The sequence below is a fragment of the Bos indicus genome, chromosome 14, assembly GCF_029378745.1.
Source record: "Bos indicus isolate NIAB-ARS_2022 breed Sahiwal x Tharparkar chromosome 14, NIAB-ARS_B.indTharparkar_mat_pri_1.0, whole genome shotgun sequence".
Classification (NCBI taxonomy): domain Eukaryota; kingdom Metazoa; phylum Chordata; class Mammalia; order Artiodactyla; family Bovidae; genus Bos; species Bos indicus.
Genome location: NC_091773.1, coordinates 13,383,433 through 13,394,809, shown reverse-complemented (window position 1 = coordinate 13,394,809; position 11,377 = coordinate 13,383,433). Strand labels below are relative to the sequence as shown.

Here is an 11,377-nt window from a genome sequence, read left to right as displayed (position 1 = left end):
CATACTCAATAATGATCAAATTAGTGTATTTTGTTTTAGTTATTAGTATGTTGTTTTATATACTGTGAACCTGTTATTTAAACAGTTTTATATTCTGCTTTTATCCTTAACATGACAGTACAGGTTATAAGCTTTTAATATGTTATTTTAAGCTTTTTATTGGCATTATTTTTAATAGCTGTCTAATACGTCATTGAATAAATGTGATAAGTTGAAGCTGCATAAGCAACTATTTGGAGAAGGCAATGGCACCCCACTCCAGTGTTCCTGCCTGGAGAATCCCAGGGACAGGGGAGCCTGGTGGGCTGCCATATATGGGGTTGCACAGAGTCAGACACGACTGAAGCGACTTAGCAGCAGCAACAGTAGCAGCAAGCAACTTTTCTTCCTCTGTTCACTGTTTAGGTTTTCCATTATTTATATTTGGAAAGGATACCACAGAGGCACATTTATATAGATTTCCCTATATTTTTAGTTATTTCCATAGGTTAGGTCTTAAGAAATGGAATTACAGGTCAAGGTTTTGAACACTTGAAGGCTCTTATTATTAATACATATTGCTAAATGTCTTTCTAAAGGGTCATTTTTATCTGTTTTCCCAATAGTAACATATACTGAAATAACAAATAAACTTGATTATTTGACCACTTGGCATCACTAGGGCTTATCATTAAAAGGAAAAATAAAATTATGTTGAGTCATGTAAAAAATGGCATCATTGCTTAAATGTTTTTTGTTGGATGTTTTTTCATGTTTATTTATTTAATTTTTTAACTTTCCTTCTTGGAACTTGTATATTCACAATAAAACCATTTTCCAGCATGCTAATTAATGTCAGTTATAAACATAAGGTGAGAGATAGTTTCTTAATAAAAATAAGGGCTATGAATTGTTATACATTTACCATGTGCCAGACGTTTATATAAATAATTGTGTCTGTGTGAGTAATTTGATTTCAACTTCGCAGTATACTCTCTGGCCTTTTATCTTAGGGTTATCAGCCTACATTTTCTCACATGAACTGATGGCGCTGAAAACGAAGTTCAAGAAATGGATTTTGTTTGCATTTGTCCTGGAGGCATCTCTCTGTTTCCCACCTGCCCCACCTTTCCAACGCATCCCCAATAAGCACTAGTCTGTATTTATTAGCCAGTTAAATGCAGAGAATTGTGCAAGATACCCTGCCTATATTGTCTCAGTTAAATCTCACAATAACTCCATAATGTGGTTATTGTTTCCCTGTTCTACCAATAAAACAGCCAAATTTCTGGGCAATAAAATAGCTTTTCTTAGTCAGTATGACCAGCAAGTGGGGTGGATGGGAACCCAGGCATGCCCGTCTACCAAGCCCATCATTAAACACTGCTGTCATCTGACAGAGATGCCCTCTGTCATCTCCCCCGTTTCCCCAGGTTCTGTTTTTTTGGTTCTGTATCCTTCTTACTCTGTTGCTTGTACTTTTGTTTGAGAATCCTAGTGAATACCTCTTTGGGTCATTCTAAAATGACTCCTTTTTGCTCTGCCACCTAGTTTTGTCACAAATATGCTTTTCACACACAGACACACATGTTCACGTGTAAGAAGACAAGCATTTTGTTCTAGAAGGCTTCCCAGGATAGGAGAGTCTGGTCTTCAAATTGTAAACCCCCTTTATGTGGAACTTGATTTTTTTTGCCATATGGTGATGCAATATTTTATTTATTCTGTCCATTAGGAACTATTTTTATAGTAAAACTATAAAATTTTGTAATAAATGCTTGATATTGCTCCACATAGAATTCAGTTTTTGGTATAAAGTTCTTTGACTGCAAGAAGGAACATTTGGTTTGCTGCACTAATAGGAGTATCTCTTAGTGCTGGAATGGCCTCTTGGTATTCCTTCTGCTATTGATTTTTTGCGTAGTTACCTGTGATTGTTTGAATGGAACTAAGTGGAGAGAGATACTCATCATGTTTATTCCAGTTAAGAGCATGTGACCGATTCCTGAATATTCACTGGAAGCACTGAAGCTGAAGCTGAAACTCCAGTACTTTGGCCACCTGATGAGAAGAACTGACTCATTTGAAAAGACCCTGATACTGGGAAAGATGGAAGGCAGGAGAAGAAGGAGGCGACAGAGGATGAGATGGTTGGATGGCATCACCGACTCAATGGACATGGAGTTTGAGTAAACTCTGGGAGTTGGTGATGGACAGGGAGGCCTGGTGTGCTGCAGTCCATGGGGTTGCAGAGAATCAGATACGACTGAGTGACTGAACTGAACTGAACGGAACTGATGACTACAGTAATGAGGAGGTACCCAAGCACTGCAACAGCTCAATACTTTTGAGGCTGATAGGTTAAGCCTAAGGAGTTTAGCCAAGATGTAGGAATGAAAGCCCACACAAAATACAGTGTGAAGCCAGATTGGGAGCTTAAGAACAAAGCCCCAAATCACTCTTTCTGGCAATGGAAGACGGTGAATTTTCCACCATTTTCCCTGTGACTTGAGATAATCTTGGGTCCCCTTGCTCCTAGAACTCAATTTTTAATGTTTTAGTGTCTAAATTCTTTCATTGAAGGAGCTTTGGATTTTTTTTTAAACTTCATTAAATACTACATTCCTGTCAGCGTGCAGTATTAGTTCTTCTAATTTACATAAGTAAGGTGAACTCAGATTTAAGTTTACCATCACTGAGGCTTATTGTTAAAGAAAAAAAATCTATGTTGAATTATGTTAAAAAAATGGTATCATTGTTTTAATTTACAGATCAGATCACCCAATTTTAATAAGAGTGGCACTCTGCTTTACATGTGTCAGGGACTTCATAGGCAAATCTCTTTTTTCTCTATGCAAATAAGCTTCAAACAAATTGTATTGTAAATCCCTACCCTTCCTATCTCCTTTCATGTTCTTCTCAATTCCCGTTTGGACCAGGTAAGGAACCACATATTTGAATATCATTTATGAGTTTGGTTTAAAATGTGCTTGTGGTTTGTACTTAGAAAAACTACCTAATCTGGAGAGGTACACTTTTGTAGTATGTGTCTACTTACTAGTTCAAAGAGGCTATTTCTTGTTTCAGTCTAGTCTCTTTTCAGAGTCTGGGTGATATTGAACTAGTACCTGTTCCTCATCTAAAATAGGGTGTTGTTGCTGCTGCTGCTGCTGCTGCTAAGTCACTTCAGTAGTGTCTGACTCTGTGTGACCCCATGGACTGCAGCCTACCAGGGTCCTCTGCCCATGGGATTTTCTAGGCAAGAACACTGAAGTGGGTTGCCATTTTCTTCTCCAATGCATGAAAGTGAAAAGTGAAAGTGAAGTCGCTCAGTCGTATCCAACTCGTTGCGACCCCATGGACTGCAGCCTACCAGGCTCCTCCACCCATGGGATTTTCCAGGCAAGAGTACTGGAGTTCGGTGCCAAAATAGGGTGTAGCTGAAGGTAAATGACTTGGGGATCCAAAAGGTTAGTGATGGATCCCTCTTGTGACTCTCATCTCTCCCTGGATCCTGTGTTTTCAGACACTCAGCCTGGACTGCAAGGTGCGAAGAGCCGTGCACTCACCCCCTCCACAGTATGCTCTTTAAACATTTGTCGCATCTCTGATTTAATGCCATCAAAAGGGATCAGGATGCCTTAGCAAGATCATCCTATGTCTCTGTAAGGACAAGTGCTAGGAATCACTCCTGTCTTTCAGTGAAAGCAGTCCCCCTTGTAGTTCTCTCTCTTGTGTGTCTCTTCTGAACTCTGCATACTGCCAGGATAAATTAACTAATAACAAATATTTAGCCTGTCTTAAACAGAGGAAGCTAGAGGTATTTGTGTAGAAGTTGTAAAATTGGAACAGAAAAATAACCACCTTAAAATCACCATTTCGTCATTTGATAGGCACTTTCTAATGGAATGGTGGTGTTTCTCTGGGTTGCATGCCATCAATTGTCAAGCCATTGGGTTATATCATGGCCCCATCCAAACTAGGCTAAGGTCTCCCTAGGCTTCAGCATTGGTAGGTCTGTGTCCCCAAGTTCATCTTCCTGGGCATTCTGAGAAGCCCTGCAGTGAGGGATCTCTGCCTGGAACAAGAGCACTATTCCCAGTGAATCTGCAACATAGTAACATACACCTAGAACTGGAGAGAGCCTCCCAGGCAGTGCGATTAACATACACAAAGGCAGGGAGTTACACAGTTGCTACCTCATTTTTGTAACAACACTGTGAAAGGTACCCAGGGTTTATCTCAAGTTCAAGGGGCCAGGAAGAAGGGCCCTAGATTACACCAAGATTTTAAATACAAGATTTTAGAACATTTGAGGCAATCACTGCTGCACCCATGTGACTTCGCTTTGCAATTCCAAATAATGTATGATTCCTCCAATTTTTCTGACGGTGGAGAACAGTAGACATCTCACCATACTTGGAATTGAATGCCTCTAGGTTTCATTCTTTGTGCCTCTTACAAGTCTTATCTACTTGAGAAAATCTTATAATCTGTTTAAACCTTGTTTTCCTCTTGGGAATAATAATAAATGACTGGCAGACTATTTGTGAGGCTTTAACATTCTGAAGTATGTGAATTTTCAAAGCTGAGCACTTAGAACATAAAGTATATTCATAGTATGTCCTTCTTGCCTGTCTTTCCTTTTTACTCCTCCCTTCCCTTCTTCTTTCTCTCTTTTCTTCATTTTTAACCCTTGTATATTTCTTCCATGCAAAGTCTGGTTATCAGTGAAATCCGCCCTTTTCTGCCAAGCACTGACTTGCTTCAGAAAGCTAATATGAATCCTGCGGTGTGGTAAAGTTGTGTGTCATGGGTTAGGGATGGGCAAAATGCAGAATAGAAAGTAAATAGAAATGTCCTTTGAGATTATGAACATGCAGTGACATCTTTGGAGACCAAGAAGAAGTCATGAGTTTGGGCTGCAGATTTATAATCCAGTTCTCAGCAGAGTCCTTGGACCTCCACCCCTGCCTTGCCCCATTCATTCATGACTCACTTCTTCTGAAGCGTTTGTTCTCAAACTGATCCCTGGACCAACCCATCAGTATCACCTGGGAATTTTAATTAGAGATGCTGATTTGGGAGCCCCACTCTATACCCACTAAATCAGAAATTTTGGGAGCGGGTCTCAGTTATCTGTGTTGTAAAGTGCCCTTTAAGTGATGCTGGTGAACACTCAGATTTGAGAACCACTGCCCCTCACCAACCACAGCTCAGGTTTGCCCCTCCTGCATCAGAATGGGAACTGTAGCCCATGAACTTGACTCTGGATTGTCAAAGCTTTTCAAACAGGTCTCATACCATGTAAACTACAGGTTAGCTAACTATATTCACTCCCCCAGGCTATGACTCTGATATGGGTGAAGGATGATTCATTTGACATGAATCTGCAAATGTTTCTCCAATAAATGCTTTTGAGTACCTGAGTTGAATAAACATTTGCAATGAACTCACACTTTTCCACTTGGCCTCTTTCATCAAGTCCCTATCAAAATCTTCTCTTGGACAGTGCTCAAAGGAGATTATGAAGACAAGACAGGCTTACACCTCCTGCTTCCCAGGTCACAGGATTCATGAGTTCTGAGAACCATATGGTTGCATATTGTTCATAGCCATCACCCTTTTCCCAAAGCATTTAGAGCAAACATTCCTTCTTCAAAACAAATGGACATAGGCCATGTTAATGCCACGGCTGTCTTGAAATGAATCAGAAATTTTTATTTATAAACCAGAATATCAGAATTGACATTGGTTCCTATAAAAGAGACTGTTGATTTCCGCCTCCACATTAGCACTGAGTTCACCTGAAGCTCACAACCTCTCACTTCAGGTACTTTTCCATTCACAGACAAGGCAGCCTTAAAGTGCCAGGGGCAGCTCTCACACAGTGAGAGAAAAGAACCTGTAGATAAATATCCCAGCTGCCCCGTCTTTTGGCAGATCATTTCTGAGCTGCATTTTACAGGATTACTGAGATGGTCTCCAGAAAGATTGAGCACCAGGGGCCCACAGTGGTAATGGCTCTTTGGGACACTCTTTATTGCTTTGTCTTTCTTCTCCTATCTCACTTTCTCCATTCCCTCTGTTATTTGGGATCAAATTCCAAATAAACTCACTGCTCCAGGTTTTTGTTATAAGATCTGTTTCAGAAACTCATAAGAAGATGATTGGGTGATTTGTTCAAGGTTGTACATTTGTTCCAGTTAAGGCAGACCAGGATCCATTCTTCTGTATTGAAAAGAAAGACCATGATCTTGAATTGAATTTAGTACTTAACTCTATTTTTGCCAGCATCCCCCTAGAACTTAGCATTGTGCAAATACTGAATACGTAAGAGGTGACTGAGACTTATTTGATCAATCAGTAGTTACTGGATTCTTTCACGGCCCGAATCCACCAGCTTTCTGTGTAGCAAGTTGCTTTCACAGTCACTTTTCATAAATCCTATTAGTATGGATTTTCCCATCATCTGAATAGCATAGGGAAGAACATAATGCCTGATATAATGTAATAAGTTCTTAATTTGTTGAATGAATAAATAAATCATGTAGTACATTTCAGAATAGAATATAGGGACCTAAATTTTGAATCCCATCAAAGGTCACGTTACTGGTTATTAATAACCAGGGCAGGACTAAAAGCCCATCCCCTTCAGACTTTATCTAGTACTTTGATTACTCCATCTCATAAGACCCATTAAGGTCAAGTGTTTTTTCTAATATTTTTTAATCACTGGAAAAAATATATCATTTAGAGCAATCTGTTATTATGGGTACTATTCAAACAATGTAATTATCCAGAAGAAATTTAGAGAAAGGTAGTTTGAGTTTTTTGGCAAATGAGTTCTTTCTGCAGCTGAATGTAAAAGATGTAATGACTAATACAGTGAGAACTTTGGCTGGATTGTGACCACAATACAGATCCAAGCAAGAATCTTCTGGAAGGTATAGCAATCCCCAAACGGCACCATTCTGAAATGATCATGGTATCTTATGACTCTCTTTTATCTATCAGTCAATAGTCATGTTTTGGAAATTTATTATGTGCAGAGCCCCAGGTGAGGTGCTTCTCAGAAAACATGTAGGATGAGTCTTTTCTGATAAGGAGGTGATAAATTCCCTTATGTCCATTTTTTTTTTCCATTTTCTATCACCACCCCAAACACAAGTCATCAGCCTAATGTAAGACACCAACTATGTTATGTATACAATTGAAACACTTCCTGACCTGGAGTGTGCCTTACATTTTTGGTAAATACCCTTTACTGAGATATGAAACTTCTCTTTTGTGTTTTTAAGTTTGTCATGAATGGATATTAAAACCGCAGTAAGTATTCTCCATCCATTAAGATAATCATACTATTTTTCCCTTTAATCTATTCATATGATATAGTATTTAATTAACCTTCTAATGTTAAACTAACTTTGATTTCTAGAGGAAAAAATTAGTTCATCGTGATATATTCTTATATTTATATACTATTGAATTAGGTTGACGTATTTTGTTTAGTTTTTGCACTTATGTTCATGAGAGACATAGCTTGTAATTTTTCTTTATTCTTTTAGCTTTGTTGTGTCATTATCAACATTATTCTAGGCCTTTTTTTTATTATTATTCTGAAGAAACTGTCTAAGATTAGAAGTATTTGTTCCTTGAATATTTGGTAAAATTTATCCACATAAGCAACTGACCTGATGTTTTCTTTGTAATGAGGTTTTAAACTACTGGTTAGATTGCTTTAATGTTTATAGAAATAATTAACTTTTCTGCTTGTTGCATGAGGTTTTATAAACTCTGTAGAGATATGTCTTTTTTATCTATGCATTCATAGGAATATATTACAGGAGTTTTATCTATGTATATTTTAAGGATATGTCTATTTTATCTAGACTGTAATGTTTATTAATATATAGCTGTTCTTAATATTCCCATTATCTTTGAAATATCTTTAATAACTGCATTTGTGTCCTCTTGTCTTAGTCCATCAGGGTTGCTATAACAAAATACTATAGACTGAGTAGCTTATAAAAAATGAAATGTATTTCTCACAGTTTTTGATGCTGGAAATTTAAGATCAAGGTGCCAGCAAGCTCAGGTGAGGGCCTCTTCTGGGTCACAGGCTTCTCATTGTATCTTTATGTCATAGAAGGGACAAGGGAACGCTCTGGGTTCTCTTTCATAACAGCACTAATCTTAAATATAAGGGTTTTGCCCTTATGACCTGATCACTTCAAAGGCCTTTTTAATGCCATCACCTTGAAAATTAGAATTTTAACATAAATTTGAGGGGACATGCATTCCCCTATTCACTTTTGACCAATTTTTGCTAGGCGTTTCTTCATTTTATTAGTTTTTTTGTTTTTAATTGAATCACCTTTGACTTCGTTGAGACCTGTTATTATTTACAAATTTCTTAATTGACTGTGCCAAAATTTCCCAGGGCATAACCTAGGAATCTACTTCTGTGCAAGGATTGAGAAAAGAAGGATTGGGCAAAGGGAGACACTCAGAAGCAATTCCAGCTTCATCAGAGACTCCACCATCCCCATAGGAGCTAAAGTGGCGCTTCAGAGTCGTAGTGCACTGGACCAGATGGCTGGGTCTATGTATTCTGTAGCCATGGGATGTGGGCTGCCCAAGAAGGTACATGACCTTGGGTGAAGCACCTCTCTGCAGTGCAGATAGCCATAGAAGATGATAGCCATATTCCCAGGAAATGTATCTTTCCTTGAAGCATCACTTCATTGACACATCTTTATTATTTTCTTTGTTTACTTTTCCCATTTTCTTTCTAGACTCTTGAATTAGATATCTACCTAGTTAATTTTCTACTGTTTCTTTTTTCTAATACAAGCATTTTGGGCTGAAGTTTCCTCTGAATGCTGCTTTAGCTGCATCCAACAAGTTGTGTTGTATAATATCTTTATTAGTAGTAGTATCAGTTCAGTAGATCAGTAGTATCAGTATTTATGAGTTAATTAAATGTGGGTTTCTAAATATCCATGAATATATGATTTTGTAGTTATATTGTTATTATTTCTTATTTAGTAGGATTTTCAGTAGGTCCCCTAGTTTGTAGATAATTGATGATTTTGAAATGGAAACCTATTCACATCAAGGATTAAAACTCCATACAGGTCTCCCTATTGCCTATAAATGGAAGTCTACAGTATTTAATGACATTTAAAAGCCCTTCCTGGTATGGCTTATGCTTACCTCTCCCCTACCATTCCTACACCCTCTTGCTATAATTTAGCCCCCCTTTTCTTTAATTTTCTCTACCTGAGTTGGTCTTGATTATTGTCTCTCCACATATCATGCCCTCTTTTACCTAACTTGACCTTCAGGTATATTCTTTTTGTTTCCACCTTTTGAAACTCTACTCTTAGCAGCTCTGCATAGATGAGATACTTTCCCCATGTGTTTCCATGGTTCTCCCCACCCCTCAATCCTAACCACCCTGTATTTAAATTGTTTATTCAATAAGCTACATGTTTTGTTAGATTGTAAATGTCAGGAGGACAAGAACCAAATATAAGTCTCTGCTGTGCTTCTAACTCATTGCTTGCTCTATGTAGGTATTCAATAATTATTTGTCAAATAATAGTGACAATAACCATCAATTATTAGATAATTACTATTTTTCCAGAAATTATGCAGAGACTAGTGTGGTCAGCAGGATATTGGTCTCCCTTAATATCCATGTTTAGAACCTGTGGAGATCTTGTGTCACATGGCAAGGAAGTTTTAAGGTTGCAGATGGAATTAAAGTTGTTAAATGTTTGATTTGAATGGGAAGATAGTCTTATATTATCTGGGTGGGCCCAATATAATCACAAGGGTTTTTATAAGTGAAAGAGGTAGCAGGAGAGGCAGTGTCAGAGGGCTGGAGAAAGACTCAAACAGCCATTGCTGGCTTTGAAGATGGAAGGGGATCATAAGCCAAGGAATATGGGCAGCCTCTAGAAACTGGAAAAGGCAAAGAGCTCAGTTGTCTCCTAAAGCTTCAAAAACTATGCATCACCATCAACATCTTGGTTTTAGCTGAATAAGACCATTTCATATTTTTAACCTTCAGAACTATAAAATAAGAACACGTTTAATAGCAGAGTTGTGCCTTAAAGTTACATGGAAAACAAAACCTGTAAATAATTAACTTGGAAATTTAGCTGATCAAGTTTCCAAGCAAAATGTTGAAAGTTTAACTTTGTTTCATCTTGCTGCTCATATTAAAATGTGGGGGAAAGGAGAGAGAGAGAGATTACAGGAAGACTCTTAAGGAAACAGGTTCCAGGAGTTGGTGATTTGGGACATTCTCTGCCCATCTACTTATGTAAGAGAGCTTATGGAATGATTTAGTGGGTGGAAGAGTAATACAGAGAAATTAAAATTGTTGTGTAAAATTGACATAAGAATTTTTAACTTCAAGAGAGTCCAAGTAGATAGGTTAAAGGGACCTAGAAAGATGAGGAATGTGGAAACTAAGATAGAAAAGCAAACAGTGGAAAGCCATGCACTGAGGAGACGTAGTAGCCAGTAACAAGGGATTGACCCAGAGCTGGACTGACCCAGAGACAGAGAGACCGAGGTAGCTAATAGCCTACATCAAGCTGTCTCTTGTGTTCAGTTTTCTTTACAATCATGAAGAAAGGCAATGGCAAAGAATGTTCAAACTACTGCACAATTGCACTCATCTCACATGCTAGCAAAGTAATGCTCAAAATTTTCCAAGCCAGGCTTAAACAGTACATGAACAGAGAACTTCCAGATGTTCAAGCTAGATTTAGAAAAGGCAGATAAACCAGAGATCAAATAGGTCAAATCTGTTGGATCAAAGAAAAATCAAGAGAGTTCCAAAAAAACATCTCCTTCTGCTTTATTGACAATGCCAAAGCCTTTGACTGTGTGGATCATAACAAACTGTAGATTCTTCAAGAGATGGAAATACCAGACCACCTGACCTGCCTCCTGAGAAATCTATATGCAGGTCCAGAAGCAACAGTTAGAACTAGACATGGAACAAATATTGGTTCCAAATAAGGAAAGGAGTACATCAAGGTTGTATATTATCACCCTGCTTATTTAACTTATATGCAGAGTACATCTTGTGAAATGCTGGGCTAGATGAAGCACAAGCTGGAATCAAGATTGCTGGGAGAAATATCAATAACCTCAGATATGCACTTATGGCAGAAATTGAAGAAGACCTAAAGAGCCTCTTGATGAAAGTGAAAGAAGAGAGTGAAAAAGTTGGCTTAAAACTCAACATTCAGAAAACTAAGCTCATGGCATCTGGTCCCATCACTTCATGGCAAATAGATGGGGAAACAATGGAAACAGTGACAGACTTTATTTTCTTGGGTTCCAAAATCACTATAGATGGTGACTGCAGCCA

At 38.1% G+C, this 11,377-nt stretch overlaps 1 pseudogene; it reads right to left on the bottom strand.

The window, feature by feature from the left end:
- Nucleotides 1-1,779: 1,779 nt before the first annotated feature.
- On the bottom strand, nt 1,780-2,475 carry LOC109568324 (phosphatidylinositol N-acetylglucosaminyltransferase subunit P-like; annotated as a pseudogene).
- Nucleotides 2,476-11,377: the final 8,902 nt, after the last annotated feature.